At 40.5% G+C, this 16,121-nt stretch overlaps 1 long non-coding RNA gene across 1 annotated transcript in view; it reads left to right on the forward strand.

Moving 5' to 3' along the window:
* LOC146767299 (uncharacterized) overlaps positions 1–15,562 on the forward strand; it is a 149,907-nt gene extending 134,345 nt beyond the window's left edge. The window contains exons 3-4 of the long non-coding RNA XR_014955952.1: positions 1,369–1,497; positions 11,968–15,562. This is a non-coding gene — a long non-coding RNA (uncharacterized LOC146767299). The remainder of the gene's footprint in view (positions 1–1,368; positions 1,498–11,967) is intronic.
* Positions 15,563–16,121: the final 559 nt, after the last annotated feature.

The following is a 16,121-nucleotide window of genomic DNA, read 5'->3' on the forward strand; positions in this document are numbered from 1 at the left end:
AAGACTTCAGGTTATAAAGAAAAGCCATTTTTTTAAGCTGAAATATAAATATGTGTTTGTGTGGCGATCCCAGCACATCCCAGCACGCTGGCAATAGGGGAGGGGGAGTGAGAGTGCTCCACGTGGGCAGCAGAGAGAGTTCCTTCTGAGGTGCTTGAGAGACATTTTAAACATCTCCACCTTTTGATATATATTGTTATTAAGGTGCTGGTTGCAAATTTTGTAACTAATAGTCTCACCTGATATTTCTAACAACTTAATGAGCACTGTGACAAATGTAAATAGCGTTTTGGTAACACAAGTTTCCAGTTTGTATTAAAATAGAAGAAGGCCTTTAGTAAGACGTAGCTCCTGCTGGGCTGTGTGCTGTAAAACCTCATTTTGAGCCCGTGCCTGTACCCAGGAGCTCAGAGCCCGAACAGGCGAGAAGGATTTCTGTCTTCATTTTTATAAATGAGAAACTGAGGCAAACGAGTCATGAAGTGCCGTGTCCAGATTGCATGGAGACGGTGTAATAGAGCCAGAAAATCTATTGTGCTATCTTCCTGTCAAAGAGATGTGTTGCTTTCCTGACCTTACTGTTATGGAAACCTTGCGTGAGGTGAGTAGCCTTTCAAGAGTGGGATGCCAGACTGTATTTCTTTTTCCCCAAAATAAATTTGTCCGTGCCACTAGTAGCTCACCAGTAATCAGGAAATATTGCTTTCCAAAGAGATAAGATGCTTATCAGGTGGCAGAGCTGCATAGGGTGCTGGAGTACAAGAGGCAAGGGTGGGTAAGCAGCAGCTCCTGCCCATGGAAAAGCCCCTTTTTGGGTCACTGTGAATCCCCTGTGCCATCACTCCCCCATCACCAGCCAAAATTCCTTTGCTTGCTATCCCCTGCACTGCTCGTGCCTGTTTTAAGCCCTGCTGTCACTGCTAGTAAGCAATGAAATTGTTGTATTCACAGTATTGCCTGAATTAAGCACATGTAATCACGTCCCAGGAAAAAAAAAGTAAAGTATAAAAGGAGACTTAGGTCAAATTTACCACAGGAAGATATAAAAAATAAATGCAAGTAGAGGGGAAATGAGAATTGCATAAGAAAAAAAAAGTAATAGCAATTAGATGAAGTGACAAAAGTGCTGGGTTTAGCTGAAGGAAGCCTTATCTGAAGCAACATCCAACTGTTGGCCCTAATCTCAACACCCAGACCCTAATGCTGGTAAAATCCCATAATGTGCCTGAGCCCTGTTGAACACAGGCTACAGCTTTGCCAGGGCAGCCTTTCTCTGCTGGCAATAAAATGCTCTATAAAGTAATTCAGTAATTCTAAGACGCTCCATTTATGGTTTTGCAAAAATTGCCACTCTCTTCTGGGTTTCAGACTAATGAGAGGATTTAAGCATACTGTTAGTATTGCCACTTCTGCGGAAAAGCCATAACCATGAAGGAAAACAGAAAGAGGAAATAATGAGGAAAACTCTGTGTAAAGCAGAATTCTCCAGGTGCACTGGTAAGAACATGTTTTATTAGGCATGATTATGTTCTGTGCTGTTTATTCAATCACAGTATCATCTCCATCCTCCTTTTCCTCAGCTCCTCTGCAGTCACTGTCACTTCACATCAAGCACAATGGAAACAGACACATATTTATTCACCCTGACCCAAAAGTAACTTTTGTGGCATCTGTATCTGTACCCACTTGCTGTTGTTGGATGTGTTATGTCAACCTTCAGAGTCAGCAAGTGAGCAGTGTACTGCCTCCAGCAAACAGTGGCTCTGTTCAGTCACAGCCTGTCACTCCTGCTGACCCCGCCATGTGCCCTGCTGGCTGGCACGATGGCAAATTTGGCCTTTTTGCTGCACACCTTACCAAAGGATAGGACCTCTTTTCTCTTTTTGTTTCATTACAGTCACTGCTTCATCCTGGTTTCCCATCTCTCCATGGAACCTTTTCTTCAAAGGTTCTTCTGCTTCCTTATAGGACCTTTTGGTCTTCTCCAACTATATCTTCATCCACACAGATTCCCATAACGACTTGCTCTTCATTTATTGGTTCCTCTTATTTTTGCCCTATTTTTTTAGCACCTACCTGTTCATAGATGCTTCATTCTCTCCTTTTCATACAATCCCGTCCCACAGATGATGCACACTACTTGACCCACAACATATTTATTTTGTTTGAATTCAGTAGTTCTTCCCAATGAAATCAACCTCAAAACACTCACTGCTTTTTCGCACTGATTTTTTTTTTTTTTTTATAAGTTCTCTTGCCAAGACATGTCTTTTTGATGGGCTCAATTTCTTTACACCTCTTTCCAGCCAAAGTAGCATAATTTTTCCTTTGAGAAGAGCAGTTTCTTTCTCTCATTCCAACTGACTTTTTGTTGCTGATGAAATCTGAAAGTAAGCTGTGCTGGACAGCAGGACATCTATTTTATCGGACACACAGATTTTGTTCCTTTGCATGTTGTGCTTAAGAATTTGACTTATTTGAGGGGTCTTTGTACCATGTGCCAAATAATGGCTACATTGCACTACAATTACATATCCACACTTTGAAGAAAATGCTGTTTCTGTTGTGACACTGTTTTCATCCAGTCTAATGGGTTTTATTCTCTAGGAAAGTAAAAGATCAGAATGCTTCTATTAACCTTGCTTTCCTAAATGTTTGAGTAGTTAAATTCTAGGCCATTATATTGATTCACAAGGCAACAAGTAAATTCTGTGGTTGGTAAGTATTTGCCAGTTGACTGGGCTTTATCCAATTCCATCTTGCTCCTGCAGCAGCATAATATTTCCATTGCAGTCAGTTTATGAGTGCAAATGATCCCATCTGCATCTTGATTTATTCCTTACTAGCTGGAAATATGCAGTGTCAAGTTTTCAGTGAATTTTGCTGGCTCCTAATGAGGATTCGATGTAACAGGATTTTCTCCAGCTTCAGTCTTGTAGAAAAGTTTTTCTGCATATCTGTCTTTTCAAATCAAAAACGATACAGTGTGCTGGTATATAGTACATTTTACTTCCAATAAAGTTTTAGGCTATGCTAAAGAAAAAGAGAACTGTGCACTTCAGTCTTACCATTTACACCACTATGGTATTGACAAGAAACAGAAAAAGATGGTTGGGAAGATGAGGATTAACTCTTGGGTCTGGCTGGGAAGATGGAAAGAAGGGGTTTTAAGGCCTATTAACTTTCTTGAAACAGAAGATCAGTAAAAAACAAAGGCTCAATAGCAGAATTTAGGGCTCAAAAAGGCTGCTCTGAGTTGCTCAGTGTACAGCAACCCATATTTTAAGTGGTCTGCTAGACTAGCCGTACTAGAACATATTGTTTTCTTCCCCAGATCCTTTCTTTTCTGGCTTATATGCATTGGAGAGGAAGCGAATAGCCCCTTTCCTTTATGGCACTGAAAGGCTCTGTCTGGATTGACAGGAAGCACAGCAGCCTTCGTGGGTCACAGGGACTTTTTTTGTGGTGGCAGAGTCTATCCCTGACCACATCATTCACTCATCCAGGCATTTGTGAGTCCAGGTGCTTCAGAACTGGTCCTGCTGCTTGTTTAAGGGTGAGGTGCCAAAAGGTGCAGTTGCTGTTATGAAAAGATATCCACTCGGTTGCAGAGTAAAAATCAGATTGTCACTGATTCAAAAATCTGATATTGCTGTCCATCACACTAGAACGTGCTAATGGTTCCTGTAAAGTTGGAAATCCTTGTGCTTATGCAGTGTTATGTAGTAATGCTCCTGACCAGCATAGGCACGGAGATTTGGTTATTATGTAGAAGAGTTATAATAAGAAATATGACTGCAAAAGCAAAGCAGTCAGTTGAAATTGGTCTATAATTAAATGCTTAGAAAATTCTGTGCTTAGCTCATTTTAAAATCAAGTGCTTCTTTGTAGCAATTTCCTTTCTTTAATTACAATTTCCTGTCTAGTTTGACATTTACAATGCAATCTTGGGGGACATGTTTGTGATTTATTATTCTTGCTCCTATCAGGATATCACTCGGCAGAAATGAGTTTATAAAATAAGAGCTCAAATTATTATGGCCTTTGACCAATAAAGCTGGCTCATAATTTCAGGCCTGAAAAAAGATTAACATTTTTGACAATCAAATGTAGAATTATCAATGGGGGACAATTTTGAAAACTATTTCAATTTTCTGAAACATTGTACATTTTTAATAAGGAATATATAACTGGTTATATATCGGAGCACAGGCTTAAGAGTAGAAAGAGCAATAGTGAATTGTAATGCAAACCTGAAAGGAAGACTTGAACATCTAACATTGTTTAGCCTCTTCTGAATGAAATTGAAACTGCTAAATCAACACTACTTGAAAATTACCTAATGGAAGAAATATAAAAGCTTAGACAAGTTCACAGTAATGCACTCTTCCTTTTCTTTAGCATTCCTGACTCCTTAGGCTAATTTGTCGGGAGGAGCCAGAAGAAATTTTTCTGGTTTTGGCTAGTTTTATTTTTTTCAAATCTTACTGAATAAATTTTTTTCTTGGTTATTATTTTTCTTTCGGGGTTTCATTTAGAGAAACAGATGCCCCTGCTAAACTGCATAAACATGATCTATTCGGCTGTCACTGCTTTTCCAATGACTTTCTTTGTCCCCGATTCAGGAAAATGTCATTGTTCAGGACAACACAGAAGTCAAAATGAATTCTCCATGACTCGTGCAAATGTTCAAAGTTAAATGTGAACTTGTCTGTAACACAAAGTAGGCACCCTGCCTTGTGTATTGGGAAGAGTGAGTTCTCAAAAGCTCTATCCAAAGTGGTAGGTGTGTTTTTAGTGTTAATTTGATGTAATGTCAAAATGGATGGCCTATAAAATTATATTGAAGGAGAGAGAAATGGTATTGGCAGGGAAGAAAATCTGTATCTTTGGAGATCTTTAAAACAGCTCGTGTACACATTGCTAGGAGGTGCAAATGCTTAGCACCTCTCAAAGTCAGGCTGCTTTTATTTAGATGCCAGCATATAGAGTTAAGAGCCTATTTTTAAGAACTGTGAATTAAAATCATTATTTTAAAGAATCTGTCCTCCCTCATGCCCGAGGAGATGCGAAAACATGGTATTAGTTACTTTGTTTTAGTAAGGCAAAAGTGAGAAAGTGGCAGGGTTCTGACTCCAAGTAGATCCTGGGATAAAAGCAGGGCTGGGAATCCTGCCACAGCATTTCCTGGGCCTCAGCTGCCTGCACCCGACTCCTTAGTTGTGAGCACATCAAGTTTCCGTCTTCTCCAAGCATTATTCCATGGGATGTATTTTACTTCAGTGGTGGCCTTAAGTGAATGCTGAAGCATCCCCTTTTCTAGGGCACCTGTCTGCAGAGGAGGAAGTCATGTGGAAGTTGGATGCAGCCATGAAGAGGTGATCATGAGCACCTGCACTGCTCCCCTGGGCAGGAGATCTGGCAGGAGTGAGGGGCTGCTGTCTTCCCAGAGAAAAGACTCCCAGCAAGTCCATGGGCTGGTTAAAACATGGAGCTCTGAGGTGGGGAGAAGGAAGGTCAAACCTATGGAACAGCATGATATGCTTAGAAAATTATCTGAGGAGTTCTGAAAAGTAACATGGTAGCAGGAGCCAATACTTGTAAGAAAGGAAGAAAGTCCAGTGAGTAATGAGACCAACATATCTTCATCATCCATTGTCAAAACAGAGTGGAATTTTGATGGCTGGGTATGTTTGACTTTGGGCTGTGACCAGTAATGATGACTAGAGAACCATTTTCTCCAGCTACTTCCATTGCTTAATTATTTTCTTACAGAGTTACCTCAGAAAGGACAAGGATTTATTAACCTGTCATCTTTGCATCTTGATAATGAGATAGAAAATAATCAAGAATTCCATAACTATCTAGTCTGGAAAGGCACGTGTGATGAACTCAAATACCTTCTGGCTATAAAAAGGTTTTATGCAATCGTAAAACTGCAGAGTTTACATAGGAGCTACACATGCCAGTACACACCTGCCAAAAGACTCCATTCAGTCAAACTCTGAGACATAATAGGTCATGCTCTGTCTCCTCTCATTAGACTCTGGCCAGGAGGCCAGTGCTGGCAGCTCAGTCCAAAAGCCTTTCTGAACATCTAGAAAAGTTTTCCCTATTGAGCAGGATTTGCGTACGAAATCCTCAGTGTTTTCTAATTTGACTTGAATTCCTAAATTGAAAGAATTAAATTACCTATCCAAAAATCTTCTCCCTTTTCTTTAAGGATTATGTTCTACTCTTTAATTCTGGGCTGGGTGAATTCCCATGCAGAAATAAAAACATACTTATGAGACGAGGCTCCTCAGCTGATGTGAATCAGCAGAGCATCGCTGCTGTCATGAAATCATGCGAGTTTATACATGCTGATTGCTTGGCCCTTAACATCACAAGATTTTCCTAGAGCTGTGTGTTTTGACTCTGTCAAATATTTCAACCCACATATGGATTATATATATTTTTTACTTATGCACAGATGTTTTACGCCATGGATAGAAATAGTCTTTTGGGTGCTGGCAGGATTCCTCAGTGCTAATGTTATTCTTTTAAAAGTCATACCAGTTACAGTTTCAGGCACAGCACAGTGTATTTGTCACATAATGACAAATACAGCAGCAAACTTTGCTCAGGAATGTACCACAAACAGAGAGAAAGAGGAAGATCATTTTCCTGAATGATGATTCCCCCTTGGCATCACCACTGTAACAAGACTGCCATAGATAAATGTGTAATAATTTTGTTGTCCTGAGCCACAAATGGCAGTTCTTTGGATGTAGCAAAACTCTTCTACTTGATTTCACTGCAGCTGTAGGTGTTCTGATAGACTGAATTTATGAATATTTGTAGACTTCTCTTCCATTCTTACCAACTATGTCTCATGTAGCATCTAGAGCTTCTGCTGCAGGAAAAGAAATGATGCAAATATATCAAGGTATTAATTCCTTTCAGTATCAATGTTCCCTTGTCTGTGGAAAACAAATGTAAAAAGAGTTTGGTGGGAAAACAGGCATTCTGTTGTTGTTTCAGCCTTAGCCTAGGATGCCTTCAGCAACTGTGATGTACTAGGAGACCAAAATTTTCAACACGAGGTACTGTGAAAATACTCTCCTAAGTTCTTTATTTATGGACTTATTTGAAAATGGCTTTGTTTCCCAAAATATAAAGAAACCTGCACTCCTCATTATTTACACCTGGATCTTCAGGATTAGGCCTTCTCTCCCAAGTGGAATCTTACAAATTCATATGAAGGCACACTCTGTAATCCAAGAATTCAGGCTTTGTTTGTGTTCTTAACAGTAGAACAAGCCGCATCATCTTGCCTGGACACAACATTGATTCCAACTCCTGAAGAGAATCAAAGCATCAGCCATTACCCTCTCAGGGAAATGTCTCTTGGGTATGAGCCCAAAACCAGAGCTGGTCCTTTTCTCCCATTGATCACACATGAAATGTATCTCATCTGACTCTTTTTGAAATCCATGGGGGTTCTATCATTAAGTCAACAGAAAACCCACAGCTTATTATTTGCAATGTATTTCTTATTTGTTCAACCCGAGCACTCCTTTTGGTGTTTTCCGGATAAGCAGAAAGTTCAAGATGGAACCTGGTTCCAAAGTTTTTTTCTGTGGATTCCAGCAGCTTCTGATTCCAACACCAGTTGGAGTTCAGGACTAGGTTCAGCATCCCTGCTTTTCTGTTTTGACTCTGCTCACAATGAAGAAATGCAGGAAAGGGACTGGTGTGCAGCAAACAGCAGCACTTCATCTCTGTGAATTTTTGCACGTTTTGCTGTTTCCTAATGTTTGTTTGGATTTCACATACTGCCCAGGCAAAATTAATTGCTTGCACATTTCTGAAAATTTAGTCCAATGATCTCTTTTTCTGTTTCCTGGGGTATGTATGCTTTTGGCTGCCAAAAATAACTCCAAGAGACAGGTTACATGGAAGCTGGGATTATCCATGGAAAGTAATAGTAGCACTCTCATGCACCAAGAATGAGCAGGCTGCCGATTGTAATATGTTTAAAGGGTCAGCAGAAATCTATAAGTGGTCAAGAAACAAGACAAACATTGGCCACCAGTCTGATGGGAAAAGCAACATCCATTAAGTCCATTAAATTTAACATTGGAATCAATGTTTAAACCGCAAGAAGTAATTAGTGTAATTCATATTACAGACCTTTGGATTTTTGAAACCAGGTTTAATTATATTGAAAAATGACAGCTTCATTTTCCTTCTATGGGTAGGTTACTACCATGTTCCTGATGCTTTTATTAGGGCTGGGTGCTGATATCAGGTTTTTAATGACATTAAGCAAAGTAGTGTTTCAGCCATTTGAGGAACAATAAATCAGGTTAGATTCTTTTTGAATGGAGACAACACAGATCAAGTGGCTTTTAAATAATTTTTCTTCATCACTGAGAAGTGGAGCTGTTCATTGGAAACAGCAGCCCATGGGAAAAAATCAGAAGTTGTAGAGTGTGGAGTGATATTTGGATTCTCTGGCTCCCTTTGCCTGCATCGATAGACAATTCATGAGCTACTGCTAAGCTCTGGAAAGGTACCTCTCTAATCCTTTGCCAGTACAAACTCCATGTAACTTTTACAAGGTCTTTTATTAGCAGTCTCATATTTGAAAAAAGATGGAGAGACACTGCATCCTTTGGGCTTAAAACCTTTTAAAATTGACAAAGATGTTGAACAGTAAATGTGGTCATGAAGATGCACAAAAAGTCTTCATTTTTAGAATATTTTCATTGCTGGTTTTGATGAAAATTTATCTTATTTCTATCTTCTTGATGTGCTTCTACACACTTGACTCTTCTTTCTTGAGCTACATTTTTTTTTTTCTGGTTCTGTTTAATTTGGGATCTTTTTTTTTTATAGGCCAAATTTTTGTAGAGCTATTAGTAAATGTAAAGCTCATAGAAAACAAGTGGTGGCTTCTCTTTTGGCTTCCATTAGTGCAAAAAATAATGCAAATCATTGATTTTAAAATAAGTGCCTCTTGGCCTGGAACTGTTTCCTGGTTCCACTCTGTACTTAGGATAGAGGAAAGAATTTCATATTACTGAGCAATGCAGAAAAATGGGAATATGCATGCACAGCCTGGGTTTATAAGTAAAGGTGGTGAAGCCATGAGAGCTCTGTCATTCTGCTTCTGTGTACCTGCAGAGCAATCCAAAGTGTCTGAGTCAGGAGAATGTGACTGAATGTTGTGTAGGAAACCATCAAGGAGTGGGATAATGCCTTGAAATTTCTTGGTCTGTGGTCGTTCATTTAAACTGATAACAAAAGTAAAGTGAAAAATCTAGGTAGATTTATTTTTTGAAACTATGAAGCACCCAGCTAGCAGCTGATCAGAGGAAATCCCTACATCAGAGGAAATAAATTTCAAGAGATAAAAATTATGTGATACTTCCTCACAGACACCATGAGGCCTTGGGTCTGGCTCTTCCCTTCCAACTGTGAAGGCCCAGTCATGGTGTTTACAGGTTTGTCTTCACCACAGTGCAAGGCAGGGACATGGTGGAGCAGTGACATCCCAAGTAATGCTCTCCCACGTCTTGGAAAACAAAAGATAAAGCTGCCAAATAAGAACCCAGGAAATTAAAAAGTTATTGCTGCAAAGAGGAGGAAAAGCCATGTGCAGGAGGGGCACCATCAACAAGCCTTAGTGATGCTGGTGCAGAAGGCAAAGGAAAGTAGTGCAACAGTAGAAAGAAATGGAGGCAGATGTGGTATGATGTGGGATCATTTTGTCAGCTCTTTGGGTGAAAAACCTGTTTAAACTGGTAGAGGATAAAGCTCAGTGTCTATGACTGAGCAATACTGAAGGGCCCTGCACCAACAAGTGAAGACAGCAACTCTCTGTAGCACTCAGGAGCATTTTTCTGACTGTGGGGATTATGAGTGCAGGTACACGATCTCTTTACAGGGCATGGGAAAAAGAAAGAAGATTCCAGACCTGTAAAGAGATTTCCAGCATAGATTAGTCTTTGGGCATGTTGATACTGTATGGATAGATGTACACTCATCGTGCTCGTGATATTCACTGAAAAAAATCTTTCTCATGAGGGATTATTAGCTCAGGCTTGGTGCCAGTGCAATCACATGGCTTCTGTCAGATTGGAGCGTGGGCAGAGCTTGCTCATGGCTGTTTGCAATATGTGGTGTAAACATACCCAAAGAGTAATAGCAGGTGGTAGCAGAGGAGGTGCATAGAAAGGAAGACTTGGAACAAAAGATGCTAAGCTTCATTTGCCGTGTGATGAGCCAAATTCATCATTGGTGTAACGCCCTGAAGTCAGTGCAGTTATAATAATAAAATTAGTCCAAGGGATCATATCCATCCCTGGCAGTCCATGCAATGCCTTTGATCTGATGGGGTATAAGTCATGGCAGCATCTTGCCTGCTCAACTCACATCATGATGCCTCCGGGGTGTAACATCAGGAAAAAACCTCACAATGGCACTGGGAAGTCACGAGCTAAATTTTAAATGTACATTTCAGTTTGAAATCCTGGCAGAGTAATTCTATTCTTCCAGCATATTTGTCCCAAATGGTAACAATATAATGAAATCTTTGGCCACATATTCAGTGCTCAAAATGGGATTGATTTCTTTCTGTTTAGCTAGTACAAATAACTGCACATGAAGAGTTTATGCAATAGCAGAGGGGGCTATTTTGTCTTGGCAATGGTTTTGTCTGGAGAAATGGAAGAAACTGAGGTAACATGAATATTGTATTTCTTCATGTATTTCTTCATCCACGGTAGAAAAACCAGCATTTCATTTGGCACTCCCTACTTATTAAAGTGCTTTTTTGCATTGCTTCCCAGCTTTAGCTCTGCAGCTCCCAAGCAGGCCAAACACAACTCCTCTCACCTCACTCCTCCTTCTTAAAAGAAAAACTCCAAGAAAAAGCCAACACAAAACCCAAGAAAACAAACCAAATATGCCCCAAGAACCAAGCACGTTCCTCTCTCTTTTTCATTACTGAGTAAACGCCCTCAGAAGTTGTATTGGTAAAACCATCCTCAGCTGGTTTAAGTTCATGTGCCTTGAGTGAGTTCAGTGAGTGAGATCTCAGTTTACAGTAGCTGAGAATCTTGCCCTTGTTTGTAAAGGATCAGCCACCCTACAGGACTCTGTATTCTCTCTGACCCTGGGATTTGTGGTCTAGGCTGAACTGGCTGTCCACTGGAAGTGGTAAGTGCCAAGGAATGGGTGCTCAGGGTTTCTCTGCTGAGCAGCTGCTTCACAGAAGGGCTTTTACCCTTTGGGCTACCCAAAAGTACATTTTTGGTGTTGTTCCATAAGAGGCATAAGCTACTGTCTTTCTCTGCATCTCCACTCCCTCTCACTTGTCTGTGATGAAGAGGATGCTGCAGACAGCAGCTGTGCTGTAAGAAATGATACCTGTGCTTGACATCCCACACCTATGGGAACAAAACTGTGCTTGGCACTGGGGCTGTCCCTGTGCCCTTGGCAGAACTGCAAGGCCACGGCCAGAGCTCCTTGGAAATATGGATTCTACAGGTATGTTGCCTGTGAGTTACTCTCTACTCATTCTTGAACCTCTCACAGAGCCTCAGCAAAGCTGGCTGAGGGAGACATCTCCAAGTTATTTAGTTCCTGCAAATGTGTGGAAAAATACGGAGCCAAAGTAGAAAGGAGGCAAAAGTCATACACACAGCTCTTTGTAACCAAGGGACCTAGAGGCCACATATATGTTTAGTCACAAAGAAATAAAGAAAAAAGATTTTTATTATAGTTTTTGCTTCTGTTTATAAACTATCTGCTCAAGCAGTTTTAAAAAGCACTGAGGTGCCACTGAACATATAACAGATAAAAGTAGTAAGGTTTTTTTCTGCTCTTGAAATTTTTCTGAGCAGATCAGAGTGTGGTTCTATGCTGTCCTTAGGTTTGTCAATCTTTTGTGAATGTATTTTTTCCCTATTTTTTCAGTCCCACTGGGAAGTAATTTGATGCAAGAGCCCACGCTGAGCAACATGGACTCAACCACCACTGGGCAAATGGTTTATGTGTGTGGATGAGCAAGAAGGCAAGTACATCTGGCTCAAATGTCACCTCTGAATTTCAAAATCCTTTTCCATTAGCATCATTCATGTATGAGACTTGGAAATGCATTTTGAGAAATTTATTGTTATTCTGATTTGTGTTAGAGTTGTGTGGAGTGATCCCAGAGAAGACAGGGCCCAATGTGCTTAATTAATTAAGGTGTAGACCTTGATAGATGCAATCTGAGTTTATAACTGAGACAGGTAAGAGAAAGGGAGGAAATGGAAGCACAAAGGGGTAAAAGGATTTGGTCAAGGTCACATCTATATAAGTAAAACTTGATCACCCAACTGTTCTTGGCAAGTAAATATGAAAGGAGAGCAGTCGGCCAAAGTAAATTCACTTTAAAACCTGAATGAAAATAATCAATAGTATTCACCCACTGTGTCCCAGATGCCTGAATCAATTCGATAACAAACAGTTTGTTCCCTTTTCTTAGTTATTTGTAAAGAAGTGGCTTGATTGCCAGTGTGCCTAATTCCAGACATATGCGAATTCCCTAATGGTAATGGAGCTGCACTACTGCATGCCAAGACTGAGGCAGATACTCAGCTCTTTCCTGCTAGATTTCTCCCAGAAGATCTGCAGTCAAATCCCTGTTTAACGACTATCAGACGAACATATGTGCTGCTTGGAGGATCCGCTTTCCATCCAGTGTAAACACGTAACAGTAGCTCGGCTCCCGCGCCGCGGTCGCAGCCGTGTCTGTAAGTGCGCGCTTCGTGCTCGCGTGCACCCACGCCAGCCCAGGGCCACCACGGCGGTGCTGCTGGAGCCACTCCTGCTGTGGCACCTGGGATTCTCCTAGCAGAGCACTCTGCATCCATCCCTCTCCCAGGAGCCGGGTCCCTTAGCCAGAGCCTGCTGGAAGAGGCTGCAGGAGGGCTGAACTCTCTAGGCACGAAGAGCAGCTTCCTAAGGAAAATGTCTGGGCACAAAGAGCAGCTTCCTAAGGAAAATGTCTGGGCACAAAGAACAGCTTCCTAAGGAAAATATCTGGGCACAAAGATCAGCTTCCTGTGGAAAATGTCTGGGCACAAAGATCAGCTTCCTAAGGAAAATGTCTGGGCACAAAGATCAGCTTCCTGTGGAAATGTGATGCGGGTGGTTCTGGTCTGTCAGCCCCAGGTGACTCCCCAGGCACAGCAGCTGGGCCCATGGGAGAGGCACAGAGAGCATTCACTGAGACACTGGCACAGATTTCCTGTCAGAACTGGCACAGCCATCCTGCAGAGGGGTCTGGTCCCACTTTGGCACAGACCAGGCTGCAGGGACAAAACCCCAAAGACTCTTCTGGCAATCAGATTATCCCCCAGATAAGTTTGGGATGGTACATCAAAAGCAGTAGGCTCTTTGCACTGGGGGATGATTAGGCCTATTCTACATAACCCTCCTTCAATAGTCTATGTATTACCTTTCAGCTAACTGAAGATGCTTATTTTTAATTTTTTTCCTTTCCTATTATGTCACATTTACCTTTGAGGTAGTGAGTGCTGCTTACAGTTTGGCTGAAGTTCTCAAAGTGGTAAGTCAATTTCAGCTGTTTTTTTGGTTTTTTTTCCAAAAGCAACAAGAAATTGAATGTATCTGAGAGTACTGATGGTAGGACAAATATACCTTTCTAGAAGTTATCTATCCTAGTCTACCAGCTGAGCGCTGTAAAAATTTCCAGTGCAAGTAATATTGTGTATTCATGATTGCAGGTCATTTGGTCTAAAACATCAGCCATCAGAGATTTCCTGCACTAGTCACTATCTGCAGAAGGGTTATTCATTAGGTCTTTGCAAGTTTATATTCCTTGGCCCATCTTACTAGATTCCATATGTTGCTTTTCCATCCCCTTTGAAAATTAAGTCCCCATGTCAGTGATTGATGTGGAAAAGGAACACCCTTTGCTGAAAGCAAACCAAATAATGAAGGTCTGCACTAATACTGTTGCAGAAAAGGGATGGTTTTGGTACTAAAGCTCCTGGGGAAAGCCAGCTATAGCCTGAGCAGTTGAAACTTGCTATGCTATGTGTTTGACTTGCATGGCCATCTTCTTTATTGAAAGTTCAAAGAAAACTGTTTCTTCCTATACTGTGTCTTCTGTTCTGTACAGGGAACAAATAACCTATTCCTTGCTTCATTCACTTTTGTAACTGCCACTGATATTGCCGTTTCCTGTGAGAAACCATGGAGTTGCATTTGGAATATTTACTGTGTATATTCCAAATTCCGAACATACCAAAGGGTACAAAATACTGTCACTATAAGCACCTTCCCTGTTAAACATACTTGGTCGTAAAATATTAAGGGAAACTAGATCAATCTATTGAAGATATTCACATATAAAAGTGTTTTTCATAGGTCACAGGAATTTACAAGAAAACTTACTGCACATTATGGAGCTCTGAGCTGTATGACCATTTTGTATCCCTGTGGATATAGCAAAAGTATGCTCATCAACTTACTGGCACACAACTCAGTTTTTACATGGAAGAGTAAAACTTGGTGTTAAATAATGCCTGAAAGCAAATAGAAAGCACCTTGTCTCCTTCAAATGGCATCCTCCCAGGAAATGCAAAAAAAAAAAACCAATATATTATAGTAGCTTATGATCTCATTTAAGTGATTCAACACAACAAAATTTCAATGACATTTCTTTCTTCAGTGACTGTTGACTTGCCTTTTCTCTCTGAACAGCACTACTAGATTTGGATTTTTTTTCATCCTTTCCTTAGGACCATGCTGTGGAAGGCAGCCTATCCTGGGGAAAAATACATATGGTGTATTAAACTACTAGAGATTAACACAAGCCAAAAAATTCATGAATGCCATAGACTCTATAGCTCTAGATGGGGAGAGGAAGACATGTGCCACATCAGGCTGGCTAGACTATCCCCTGAGACTCATGGGATTGTCTCCTACCATAGATGTCTGTGTTTTCTTAGTTTATCTTAGGTTGATTTTTCACAGAACAAAAGCTGTACTTTTCCTGTTAAATTACCCTACAGCTGCCTTATACGGGAAATGTAGATGGCTTATACTTCCTAGTCATACCAATTTTTATGTTTTTCTGAATGGGATTACTGCTTGGGCCTCCAGAAGATGTTATACTTATTTACATTTGAGTTAAGCACTGATGATCCCCTCCTTATGGCTTCACTGCAGAAAGAAGGTGGTGGTGGCAGCAAGCAGATAAATCACAAAAGACATGCTTCATCTGCTTGATCTCTGGTCTCACTTCTGCCCTTAGAAATAGTGCAATAGTTCAAGTTTATAGCCTTTGTGGATTAGAAAAGCACCCTTATGCTGTTGAAAAGAGAAAATGTCCATAAACAGTGTTATTGACAGTTATTAATGTTGTATCACTGAAGACCAGGGCTCATTGTGCTAAGTGCTGTGCAAATGTATTTTAGAGGGCTTCCCTGCTATAAACAGCAATATTCTTGTTAGAAGCAGGAGGTCTTGTTATTCCTATAACTCTCTTTGCTCTATTTTGCAGCTCAAATAGCACATGGGCAGTCATGCCTTAGTAACAGTCAGAAGAACCAACTTAAGACAGACACATTTCCATCATGTGAGTACTTCTTTACATCTTCTGTCTCCACCACATTTGGAGTTTTTCTCTCTTTACTCCAGGGAAAATTTGCCACACTCCACGTGTCCAAAAAGAAACCACCAGAAGCAAGCAGAGTGAAGAAACATAAACTGGTTGAAAAAAAATTTGAGGGTTTCTTATTTTCAAAACAAAATATTTTGATCTATAGCTTTTTATCTTTTAGAATAAGTATGTGCTCAGATTAATCTGTGACTGACACATTTAGGAAGCACTACAGAAAGAGTGAAATTTGCAGATGCCTATGATTGAATTCTAATCAGAAAACAGTTCTTCATTCTTTCTGTAGGTCTAGTCTGGTGATCCAGATTTTCCCTAACCAACATCTACCTAGGGGCAGAAAGATGCTATAAACATCCTAGAGAGATGGTGCTGGAGAGGCTTGAAAGATTAGACATGCTTTCTGTCCCTGGGTTTTTAGCTTTTTGGGTTTTTTTGT

This window comes from Lonchura striata, chromosome 5 (assembly GCF_050655825.1).
Source record: "Lonchura striata isolate lonStrDom1 chromosome 5, ASM5065582v1, whole genome shotgun sequence".
Classification (NCBI taxonomy): domain Eukaryota; kingdom Metazoa; phylum Chordata; class Aves; order Passeriformes; family Estrildidae; genus Lonchura; species Lonchura striata.